We start from the raw sequence: 12,708 nt of genomic DNA, 5'->3' as shown, positions 1-12,708 counted from the left end.
CACAAAAACTAAGCTCTTCAGTTCCTTCCTTTTTGGCAAACCCAATAGCTCCTGCTTATCACAAGGCGTAATCCTATACTGCCAAAAAACAGCTCATACCTCACTATTTTAGAAAAAAAAACAAGCACCAACCATAATGCTCAAACTTTCTGTTCAGTTTTCACCTACCCATCCTTGTAAAAGTCTTCAAAGGCTGCAAGTGTGAAATAACACTACCTAGTACAGAAACAGCAATTTTAAAAAAAATGGTTGATGTTGATAGTACACTTTGCACCCGACATTAATGTAATGTCCTCCTTTATGTGCTTCTAGGCCTGTTTACTTACATTGACAAACTAGATGTCTCATCTCTACTTCAGGTTCTAAATGATAGAACCGAACTAAGAGTTTTCCTCAGAAGGTGCTCATCATACCATGAGAACTGTGTTGACATTAAAGTGGCCACCACTCTGCCCAAACCATTCTTTCTTGCACTCTTCAATCGGTAAATGGAAAACGATTGCCTTCTTCCTCAAACAATTTATTACATAACAGATTTAAGCTGATGAAATTTACCCCAAAGCCATTACAATCATTGCCAGGTTTCATCTGATATCCAGTGCTAGATGACAATACACCATCCCTAATTTAACAAATGTAAAATATAGATTTCCTATTCATTTTACAAGTAAACCACACCAATCTGGACCAAATCTGCCTGAGTAACTGAACTGTGTTGACAAGCCACCCCTCCATTGTGGAATTAGATAAGAACAGGAATGTCAGTTCTTTTGTAAAAGGTGCCCAGTACCACCTCAGACTTCTACAAGGAATTATACACTTGATATCAGAAAATTATTTTTAGCAACTCATTCAAGCTCTTGTGCTGTGAAGGTTGGGGATTTCTCAAACATACATTAGATGATGAGGTCAGACTTATCAAAGGGAAGGAGTGTTTGTTCATATCTCTCCAATCCTAATTATACTGAGTCAGCTCCTCATTGAGGTAAGAAGCATGGACAAACTAGCCTGCATTACTCACGAGGCATCTGACTCAAGCTCCCCAATCTATTTAGTCCAGGAATTAGAAAACATAGTAGTACAGACTAAGGGGGTTATTCTAACTTTGGAGGAGTGTTAATCCGTCCCAAAAGTGACGGTAAAGTGACGGATATACCACCAGCCGTATTACGAGTTCCATAGGATATAATGGACTCGTAATACGGCTGGTGGTAAATCCGTCACTTTTCCGTCACTTTTGGGACGGATTAACACCTCCTCCAAAGTTAGAATAACCCCCTAACTCTTTCTGGAAATGCTGTCTTTCACAATACATCACAAACACTTAAATTGATCCTTTTCCAGCAGTGCTCTAGTGATAGGGAATTGTATCCTACAGTCATTAGTTCCTTCCCTAAAGAAACTTGCACAAATGAAGTAAAACACCTGCTACTTTAAGGTCGCTTCAGTTCCAGAGTGCTTTGATTGCCAAATGGACAACAGTCTGAAAGTTGGTAATCTACTAATAAGGCTATTACCAAACTACATTATTTGCACTCTTTACCATGTGCAGTATGTCAACCAAATACCACTGTTTTTATCTGGCTCTATATATTGGTTAGAGTTTATCACCCATATTTTGTTACATTGGCTTGTATGTTTCTTAGACAACTCTGTCAATTTTGTCATGTTTATTTCATCTAACTTAACACTGACATCCCTGCTTTTATTTGCTAAATAGTTATGAACTTTTTTTGTAACTGGGTGTGGTAACATACCCTGATGTACAATGTTCTACCACCTTAGGTGTCAGGGTCTGTAAATTGTTAATGATTAAATACCTACAAAATAAATATTTCACAGAGACAGAAGTAAATAAATGTTCAAACTTGAACTTGGAACAAGTATCAATTAAAAAGGCACTAAGCTTGAGTTTTAAATGATTATTAAAAAATATGAAATAGAACAGTGTGCTACTTTACAGGCATAACTAACTACTTTTAACCAGAACCAGGGGCTAAATCAGTCGTTTGTGAGTAGTTAATATTGTTGCTCAACAATATGAAGTTTATTCTTATTATATCTGCTACTGGCATTTGCACAGAGGTATAGCAGGTGTCATATATGAGAGAGCATCTTCATAAGTCAATTATTATAGTTGATACAGCTATAATGCATTCCACAATCAGACACACCTAGATGAATGAGCAGTATATTCATGTGACAAATGAGAAAGATGAGAAAGACAAACAAAAGGGAAAGGCTTCCTTTGTGACAAATTCTGCCTTGGCTAAGCTCTTACATTAAGCAATGTTATGTAATGCTGTGGATCTAGTACTCACATTTTTCAAATATACTGAATGATACTTAATGCATTTTAGCTACTATTTGAAAACAAACTTCAACATTTTATGGAATGTAAAGATTGTCATTTAAATATCTCACTTTAAAATTCACTAAAATGTTAGATTCTGTAACAGGATGGTACCAGTTTATACATCGTGCATTGAGTGACTAATGACTGAACATTTCTCTATGGTTCATTTGTGGACTGTACACCATAATTGAAATTAGTCAAAATAATTGAGATAATGTTGGCCATAACTTGAAAAACATTTTATAAAAATCTTTTTGAATTCTGGAAAGTGTTTTAACCAATTTACTTTACATACTCCACACAAATGCACTTTTCAACAAAGCAGATCATATTTTTTCATATGGTGTTAATTTTGTGATGAGGAACATGGCGACCCCTCTTCTTTGGATGGTAGTGGTTTCAGTTATAGAAAATATGGTTTGATGGTTCTAACTAAAATAAATATAAATTACACCTTTCCCTCAAAGTTGAAGTCTTGCTGTCATAAGCAGCCTAAGTTGCTTATGCTGCATAAAGGACCCCTTTTTCTTTACCATGCCTAAGTAATGTATGTGAAGAAAGTGTGCTTTTTATATTTATACTCTACAAGAAGAAAATAAAATACTACTTAAAATGTCGGTCTTGGATAACAGCAAGGGAAATGTACTCACAACATGGGAATTTACTCTTGATTTGATTGATAAACAATCATGCAACACACTAAGTTTAGTCTTTGAGTGTGATCCCTTAATTTTGACTCCTCAAACGGCACTACATGCTATATCATTAATTATGTTTATACATTTAGCTTTATACTGATATCTCAATGTCACGATTAAATGTAAGATATATGTCTCTAGTGAAGTGGGGTTGTTGAACATTATAGTTGAATACTTTACACTCACTTTATTTTGGTAAGGCACTGAATTGCTGGGTATGTTCATGTGTGTAAATAAAACCTTTTCACTATAAAGTGTCCTGAAAAGGGTCATGCATACGCTTAGTCTGATTTTCTCTCCAAATGCAAACTACATATTTATCAAAAGGCAGTTCACAACAAAAGCGTAACTTCTAGTAAAAGTGCATCACGACCCCTAGCTGAGAACAAATGAAGGTACAGTAAAGCAAACAATGATGAGGATAGTCCAGAATTTCATCCGACTATATTTCAAACACAAGAGACAAACTGTCTGGTCAAAATTTCTCCAATTAGGCCATGAGACTGGATCCCAAATTTAAGCCATTGGTACCACTCGGGGGGAGATTGGTTCTAACATGATTTTTTTGCAAGATATGGATGCCTAGAGATGGAAAATATGTGACAGCAAGTCATCACTCTTTCACTTTTGTCTGATACTGTTGGATTAGCAGCCAGAGCCAAAACAAATATTGGTTTTCATATTTTTGATAAATACCATACAAATTCTGCATAATATGTGGAAAAATAGATCTAATTCCACCAGATTGGTTAAATTCAATACAATGTAAAAGTAATTATGATTATTACTTATAATAACAACAATGTAGTCCTTAAAATAATAATAAAGCTTCATTGCATTCCTCATACATTAAAATAGATTATCTACATAATTTTTAGGCCTTCCGCAGAGTTGAAAAAAAACTTAGTGGAATTCCGCGGAGGTGGAGTTCCGTGGCCCGCGGAGTCCTAAGTGCACCCGATCTTGGAAGTGCTAAGCAGGGTCGGGCCTGTTAGCGCTTCCGAGATCAGGGTCATTCCTGAATTCAGAGCAGAGCCATAGGCAGCAAAAGCTGCCAGGCCTGTTGTGCAGTATTGTACATACGACCTTCTAGTACTGATGATAGCGATCCTTCTACTTCAAAGCAAAGGTCGCCAAGGCCCAGCATCTTGAAAGCATTTTCCAAGAATGGACATGACATTGCAAATTGTGTGAAAGGAGTCCATCCGAAGAATGATTCTGTTGTGTGTTGCTTTATGCTTCCACACGGCCTCAGTTGCTTTTGCGTTGAGAGATTGATCTATGACCACTACAATTTTCGCCAAATGCAATGATTCTCTTATCAGCTCTGATTGTTCTTATTTTGTGCAAGCTTCAAATGGGTAACACATTCTGGCATGACTTTGGTACTTGTCATTAATGACTTAGGCCCAACTTGCTCACCAGAAACATACATGAATAATTGTTCAGTATTTGTGGTGGCCAATGTTCTTTGCTTTAGTTTCTCAATGCTTCGGAGAGGACCTTTAGAAGGTTGTGGTCAAAAACAACTTAGGCTGCACAGCTATATCATTGGATCGATGAGTTGTCCCCTTATGTGGAGGCTGTCAGCTAACTCAGAGTCCAATTTTCTTCTAATATACTTTTTGGTTTATTAGTATATTCCCTGTATTCATCTGCATGTCACGAGGGTTTCAAGCCTTTCAGTGAGTCGTCAGACATATTACCTCTTTGTTAGGAATAATCACAATTCTAATGTATTGAAATAGTTTATCATATGCTTCATCTCATATTTTTGTGGTGATCATTGGTTTGAATGCTAGATGCATGAGCGTCCTCCTTTGCTTTAACCCATGTATAGTTCCTATAACAAGATGCATGATAATAGGCTTCTGCAGCTACTATGTCTCTACTAAAAAATGCTGAGATCTTTGAATCACAATTACTGGTTGCACACTCTTGAAGCCTTTTGTCAGCTCTAAGCTCCATGGCCTTGATTAATTTGCCACATGTTGTTGTTCCCTTGTAGCATTTTATCTTTCCACAAAATATACATTCTTCAGCATACATGTCCCACTTCAATGCATTTACTCATATACTGAATTGTTCCAGCATCATGATTGACACGTTTCAGCTTTTCACTAAATAGTCTGTAAATCTCTCTTCATAGTAAACAGGCTCCTGCACTTGCGTAAAGTACTTGGGAAACTGTGTTGCTTTCCATATTTCTCGCAATGTCTAACAGTGAAATATGATTACTTACTTGAGCTGCCTCTAACAACGTTTTTCATGATGAGCAGTCCTGCAGGCTTCTCAGCGGACCTCAATGTTGGTCATTTGATGATAAATGAATTATACACTGGGGATCAGCGGGGCAGGATGAGTGTGGTTCAGTCTTTTTCATGATGCTGCATGGTCATTCACCACCAGCTCTGGATAAAAAAACGTATTTAAAAAAAATATACTTTTTTCCTGGTGTACTTAATATAATCATAATAACAAACTTTTTATCAATGTATACAATCACATTTACTGTAATTGTAATTTTTATTAATAAAATTCACAATAATAAAAATTAGGAAAATGTTTTCATTTACATCAAGATATCTTGGGAGTGGAGTGGCAACTCACAAAAAGCAGATTTATGACTTGCTATCACATATTTTCTATCTCTAGGCCCCCATACTTTGCCAATAAATCAAACCAGACCCCACCCCCCATAAAAGGTACTGATAATATGGTTGACTCAAGGCCTAAATACAGCATTCAAAATACGAACGAAAAACTAATCTGTACAAGAAACACTTTCATGACAAAACAGTTGTTACTAAATAGGGTCAATTTTAGAGTTTGTGAGACTGACAAATGCCTATAAACTAGTACTTTGCAGTACACAGGATACAGTATAACAATACCTAACATATTCAGACTGAAAATGCTCCCCAAGTTAAATCTCCACAACAGGGACCAGAGCTATGAATTTTGAAGAATAGCAGCAGGAGAGATGAGAGAAGGGAGTGCTGCAATTGCTCAAAGATTGGAAGTTAAGTAAATATAACTTCATTGTACATATTAGTTCACATTTTGTTGATTCAAAAACTAAACCACCACTTTATTTGCTGACCTACAAGAAATATCCAAGATAACTTAAAGTTTCTTTAATCAAAGTTTTTAGAGGGCGGAGATGCTTAAGAACCTTCTGCCTTTTGACATCTGTTCTCCTGGTGTACTTTTCAGATTATCTGCATAATGCTTCTTATATAGCTCACATTATTTCATAGACCAAAATTACATCAAGAGGCAAAAAAGGGTACAAAGAACCAATTGTGTCAAGGCCTTGTTTCTAATTAGACTGTTTTCTCTCATTTACTTTCTCAGAACATTAACTGATGAGATATGAAAAAATATATGTTTCCTTCCCTCTTTTTAAAGGGATTTAGGGCTTCTCATATGATTTCTAAAACACACATTAACTCCCTTTCTATAAGATTTGGGTCAAAAGGTCTTACGAAATACATAATTGTAGAACTAAGAAAGCATTGCACGTTGGAGTTCTTCACTCTGATCACTACTCACAAGAGCATTACATGTCCCACGCACTGAATTTAGCAGTTAATAGTTAGAGAATGTGCCCCCTTATTGTTTATACTCTATTATACTGTCACGGAAAAACTAAAGGCATGGTCAGAATTAAGGATATCACATTATCAGATCTCAGTGGCCTTACTTGCACAATTATCATTTTTTGCAATTGACCATTTTATTTCCATATGCTTATTTCACATCTTTTCCTCCATTATTGCATTGCTTTACCACCCTCCCCTCTATTTCTGGTGTGTGAGTATCTTTTTAATGTTGATTTGCCATGCCCAGCAATACAATCACTCTTCATCATTTCTACATTAGTTGACAATGAGTTGACGTACTATTTTACATGGCAGGCCATTGGATATTTCCATCACCAGATGATTATATATCATTTAATAACAGAGTAGATCATTGTTGCCATAGTATTGATGATTTTCCATATTGGATACAAACCTTTGAAATTACATAGATTAGGATATGGACATGCTAATTAATATTGGATACCAACATCAACTAAAGCCGTATTGCATTTATTTTACATGACACTGGTGAAATGCAACAAATCTTTCTGCATCAAATGAGCATGATCTATGGAATAGCTTGAGAAGTGAATGTGAGTATTTTACTGTAGTGAGGTTGAGGATGTAATTATTCACGCATTATGGAGTGCAATTGCCACAATATAATTATGGTTGGGGCTGTTTGGAAGAGAACAATTCAAATACAATTGGCATGCCATGGCTTTAGCTGAGCAAACCATGGTACGTGTAGAGAGGGCCAGGATGTGGTCGGAAGGGACGGTTATGGCTGTGCTTACTTGTGAGATAACATTTTGAAAGGATTGGCAGGGATCAGTAGAACAATAGTTGGTGAGAGTTGGAAAAGTTGGTGGAGTTGCAGTTTGGCCCCTCAGGTGCCTGGGACGTAATTGTTACGACCTCGGCTATAGCACTGCTGTGCCGCGGACATAACCGTTACATCCTGTACCGCTCCCCCATGGGCCTCCCACCCCCTTCCTCCAGGCAGGGATGGAAGGGGAATCATTTCCCCTACCACCCCAGAACTCCCCGATCCCGCCAGTGACATCTGATGAGGTCAGCATGCAAATTGCATGCTGACCTCATCAGCGATTGCCTTCATTGTGCTGGAAGCATGGCATCCAGCATGATCTGAGGAGAAACTTATTAGTTTCTCTTCTGGATGAGGGCAAGGGAGGTCGGAGAGGCATGAAAAGGAAAGGAAAGGCTTTTCCTTTCCTTTTTATGTCTCTCTGAGAATTCCTGCAGCACGATTACATTGCAATTGTGCTGCAGGAATGCCCACTACACACCAGGGATTTTGTTTACCTTAGGTAAACAAAGAAGGGGAGCTGCTCCTTGGGCAAGGGGGGCAATTTATTTTAAGGCTATTTCAGCTTATGTCAATTAAAAACCTCTAGGCACCAGGGATCATTTTTATTTTATTTTGTTTCACAGGAGGAAAGCGGCCCCTTAGGCAAGGGTCACTCCCCTGGGGGGGGCAAATTTATTTTAGACCATTTCTGCCCACCTTGGGGGCAGATTAGCCTATTTTTATTAGGCTAATCTGCCCCCATGGGGGGGGGGGGTCAGAAACCACTAGAGACCAGGGATTTTTTGTTGCACAATTTGACCCAAGGTGAGCGACCCCCTTAGGGAGGGGTCGCTTCATGGGGGGCAATTTTATTTTAGGCTATTTCTGCCCCCCTTGGGGAAGATCGGTCTACTTTTATTAGGCCAATCTGCCCCCAAGGGGGGAAGAAACCATTAGACACTAGGGATTTTTTTTCTGTACTATTTTACGTAGGGGGAATGGCCCATTGGGTAAGGGCTGTTCCTCATGGGGGCAAAATTATTTTAGGCCATTTCCGCCCCCCTTGGGCGCAGATTGGCCTATTTATATTAGGCTCAAAACCACTTAGGCAGCAGGGATTGGTCTGTGTGTTTTGTTTTTGGCGGAGGCAGTCCCTTGGGCAATGGTCGCTCTCCATGGGGGGACATTACTGTTGGCCATTTCTGCCCCCCTTGGGGCAGATCAGCCTATTCCTGTAAGGCCCATCTGCCCCCAAGTGGGGCAGAAAGCCCACTAGATACCAGGGAAGATTTGAAAACAAAAAAAAGAGGGTGGGGGTTTGGCCAAACCCTCACCCCAAATAAATGTGAAGTAAGTTGCTCTGCCCACTGGTGGGCAGATGGGGCAATTACCCCTAATCCACTCACTGGAGGGAGGAAGAAAACCTTTTTAAAAAATACACAATAGTGGGGTGGTGACTACCAACTAGTATGGACATTGTTATGCCCTCACCCCAACTGAAGGGGGTAACAGTCTTTCAGCTCTCCCCCTGCACAGTAAAAGATCTTATCCCAACAGCAAGCAAGAGGACATTTGATTATTTGGGGTTTTGATTTTACATTTGGGACATGAGAACTTGGCTAAATCTCAAAATCGTCCCACTTGGAACGGTGAGGGCTGCACTTTTTGGACTTTAGGATGCTGCCATCTAGAAAAATCTACGAGACCTAGACACATCTGAAAACTAAACATCTGCGTGAGTCCAGGGTGCTGTGCTTCACATGCACCCCGCACAACTTTCTTACCCACAATGCCTTACAAACCTCCAACTTTACTTGAAATTACACATTTTCCCCACATTTTTGTGATGGAACCTTTCGGAATCTGCAGGAATCCACAAAATTCCTACCAACCAGCATTGTTGCATCTAAACCAATAAAAATTCTGCCCCACTTGTCAGCCTAAAAACTTTTTTTTTTCAAATTGCTCTTTTATACCCGCTTTGGTTCCCCCTCAATTTCAACATGTTTTTGGCTCTTCCCTGTCACAGGCACTTGTCCCACCTACACAAGTGAGGAATCATTTTTATCGGGAGATGGAGGGGAACATTGGGTGATAGGAACTTTGTGACGGTGCCATGATCCCACACAGAAATGTGGGACAATGTGGGTTTTTTTGCTAAATTTTAGGTTTGCTGAGGATTCTGGATAAGAAAACACTGGGAGATTTCACGTAAGTCACAGCTCCCTGGACTCCCTCTAGTTTTCAGAAATGTCTGGGTTTGGTAGGTTTCCATAGATGGCTGCTGAGCCCAGGACCAAAAACGCAGGTGCTTCCCCTGGCAAAAACAGGTAGTTTTGTAATTGATAATTTTAATGTGTCCACGTAGTGTTTTGGGGCATTTCCTGTAGCAGGAACTAGGCCTTCCCACACAAGTGAAGTGCCATTTTTATCAGGAGATGTGGGGGAATGCTTGGTAGAGGGACGTTTGTGGCTCCTCTCAGATTCCAGATATCTGTGGCACCGAAAAGTGAGGAAAAAGTGTTTTTTTTTGCCAAATGTTGAGGTTTCCAAAGGATTCTGGGTAACAAATCCTTGTGAGAGCACCACAAGTTACCCGATCCTGAGTTCCCCTAGATGTCTAGTTTTCAGAAATGCCCAGGTTTGCTAGATTTCCCTTGGAGCCGGATGAGCAAGAGGCAAAATTCCACAGCCAGCCACTTTACAGAAAACAGGTCAGTTTTCTTTGAGAAAATATGGTGTGTCCACATTGTGTTTTGGGGCATTTCCTATCACGGGCACTAGTCCTACCCACACAAGTGAGGTATCATTTTTATTGGGAGGTTTGGGGGAATGCTGGGTGGAAGGAAGTTTGTGACTCCTGTTAGATTCCAGAACAATACATCACCAAAATGTGAGGAAACATTTTTTTTTTTTGCCAAATTTTGATTTCCCTAGGTGTCTACTTTTAAAAAATGCACAGCTTTGCTAGGTTTCCCTGGTGCCAGCTGAGCTAGAAGCCAAAATCCACAGCTAAGCACTCTGCAAAAAAAAGGTCAGTTTTCTTTGGGGAAATGTGATATGTCCACGTTGTGTTTTGGGGCATTTACTGTTGTAGGCAGTCGGCCTACCCACACAAGTGAAGTACCATTTTTATTGAGAGATTTGGGGGAATGCTGGATGGAAGAAAGTTTGTGGCTCCCTCAGATTCCAGAACTTTCCATCACCGAAATGTGGGGGGAAAGTGTTCTTTTGCACCATTTTAAGATTTGCAAAGGGCTCAGGGTGCCAGAACATGGTGAGAGCCCCACAAGTCATCCCATCCTGGGTTCCCATGGGTCTCTAGTTTTGAAAAATGTGTGGGCTTGGTGGGTTTCCCCAAGTTCCGGTTGAGCTACAGGCCAAAATCCACAGCTATGCACTTTGCAAAAAAACAGGTCAGTTTTCTTTGGGAAAATGTGATGTGTCCACATTGTGTTTAGAGGCATTTCCTGTTGTGGGCACTAGGCCTACCCATACAAGTGAGGGACCATTTTTATCAGGAGACTTGGGGGAATGCTGGGTGGAAGGAAATGTGTGGCTCCTATCAGATTCTAGAGCTTTCCATCACCGAAATGTGAGGAAAAAGGGCCTTTTTGCCAAATTTTGAGATTTGCAAAGGATTCTTGGTAACAGAACCTGGTGACAGCCCCACAGGTTACCCCATCCTGGGTTCCCCCAAGGAGTCTAGTTTTCAAAAATGCACAGGTCTGGTAGGTTTTCCTAGGTGCCAGGCTGAGCTAGAGGCCAAAATCCACTGCTAGGCACTTTCCAAAAAACAGGTCAGTTTTCTTTCGGAAAAATGTGATGTGCCCATGTTGTGTTTTGGGGCCTTTTCTGTCGAGGGCACTAGACCTACCCACATAAGTGAGGTACCATTTCTATCGGGAAACTTGGGGAAATGCTGGGTGGAAGGAAGTTTGTGTCTCCTCTCAGATTCCAGAACTTTCAACCACCGAAATATGAGGAAAAAGTGTTTTTTTGCCAATTTTTTAGGTTTTCAAAGGATTCTGGGTAACAGAACCTGGTGAGATCCCCACAAGTCACCCCATCCTCGATTTCCCTACGTATCTAGTTTTCAAAATGCACTGGTTTGCTAGCTTTCCCTAGATGCCAGCTGAGCTTGAGGCCAAAATCCACACATAGGCACTTTGCAAAAAACACGTGAGATTTCAATGTAAAAACGTGATGTGTCCATGTTGTATTTCCTGTCGCAGGCACTAGGTCTACCCACACAAGAGAAGTACCATTTTTATCAGGAGACTTGGAGTAACACAGAATAGAAGAACAAGTGTTATTGCCCCTTGTCTTTCTCTACATTTTTTCCTTAGGAATGTATAACAGTGTGTAAAAAAGACATCTATCTGAGAAATGCAATATAATTTACATGGTAATATGGGGACCCCAGAATTAAGAGATGTGCAACTAACTAGTGCTTCTCAACACCTTATTGTGTGCCCATTTTGGAAATACAAAGCTTTCCTTTATACCTATTGTTCATTCTTTATATTTCACCAAATGAATTACTGTATACCTGGGATACAATGAAAACCCATTGCAAGGTGCAGCCCATTTATTGGCTCTGGGTACCTAGGGTTCTTGATGAACCTACAAGCTCTATATATTTCTGCAACCAAAAGGGCCCACCAGACGTAACGGTATATTGCTTTTAAAAACCTGCCATAGCTGTAAACAGTTATGGAAGAAAACGTGAACAGAAATGGGTCTTTTTTCACCTCAATTTCAACATTTTTCTTTATTTTAGCTGTTACTTTCTGTAGGAAAACCTTGAATTATCTACACAAATGACCCCCTGCTGAAATAAGAATTTTGTCTACTTTTCAGAAATGTGTTGCTCTCCGGGATCCAGCATTGGTTTCACACCCATTTCTGTCACTAACTGAAATGAGGCTGAAAGCACAAAAAATAGAAAAAATGGGGTATGTCCCAGTAAAATGCTAAACTTGTGTTGAAAAATGTGGTTTTCTGATTCAAGTCTGCCTGTTCCTGAAAGTTGGGAAGATGGTGATTTTAGCACCACAAACCCTTTGTTGATGCCTTTTTCAGGGAAAAAAACATGTGCTTTCTTCTGCAGGACTTTTTTCCCATTACTCTGAAAAAAATGGAATTTTAGCTGTATTCTAGCTAATTTCTTGGTCTCCTCCAGGGGAACCCACAAAACTCTGGGTGCCTTTAGAATCCCTAGGATGGTTGTAAAAAAGGAGGCATTGATAGCTT

Source organism: Pleurodeles waltl, chromosome 2_2 (assembly GCF_031143425.1).
Source record: "Pleurodeles waltl isolate 20211129_DDA chromosome 2_2, aPleWal1.hap1.20221129, whole genome shotgun sequence".
NCBI classification, from domain to species: Eukaryota; Metazoa; Chordata; class Amphibia; order Caudata; family Salamandridae; genus Pleurodeles; species Pleurodeles waltl.
The sequence above is the reverse complement of the archived record's forward strand: the minus strand, read 5'-3'. Positions refer to the sequence as shown.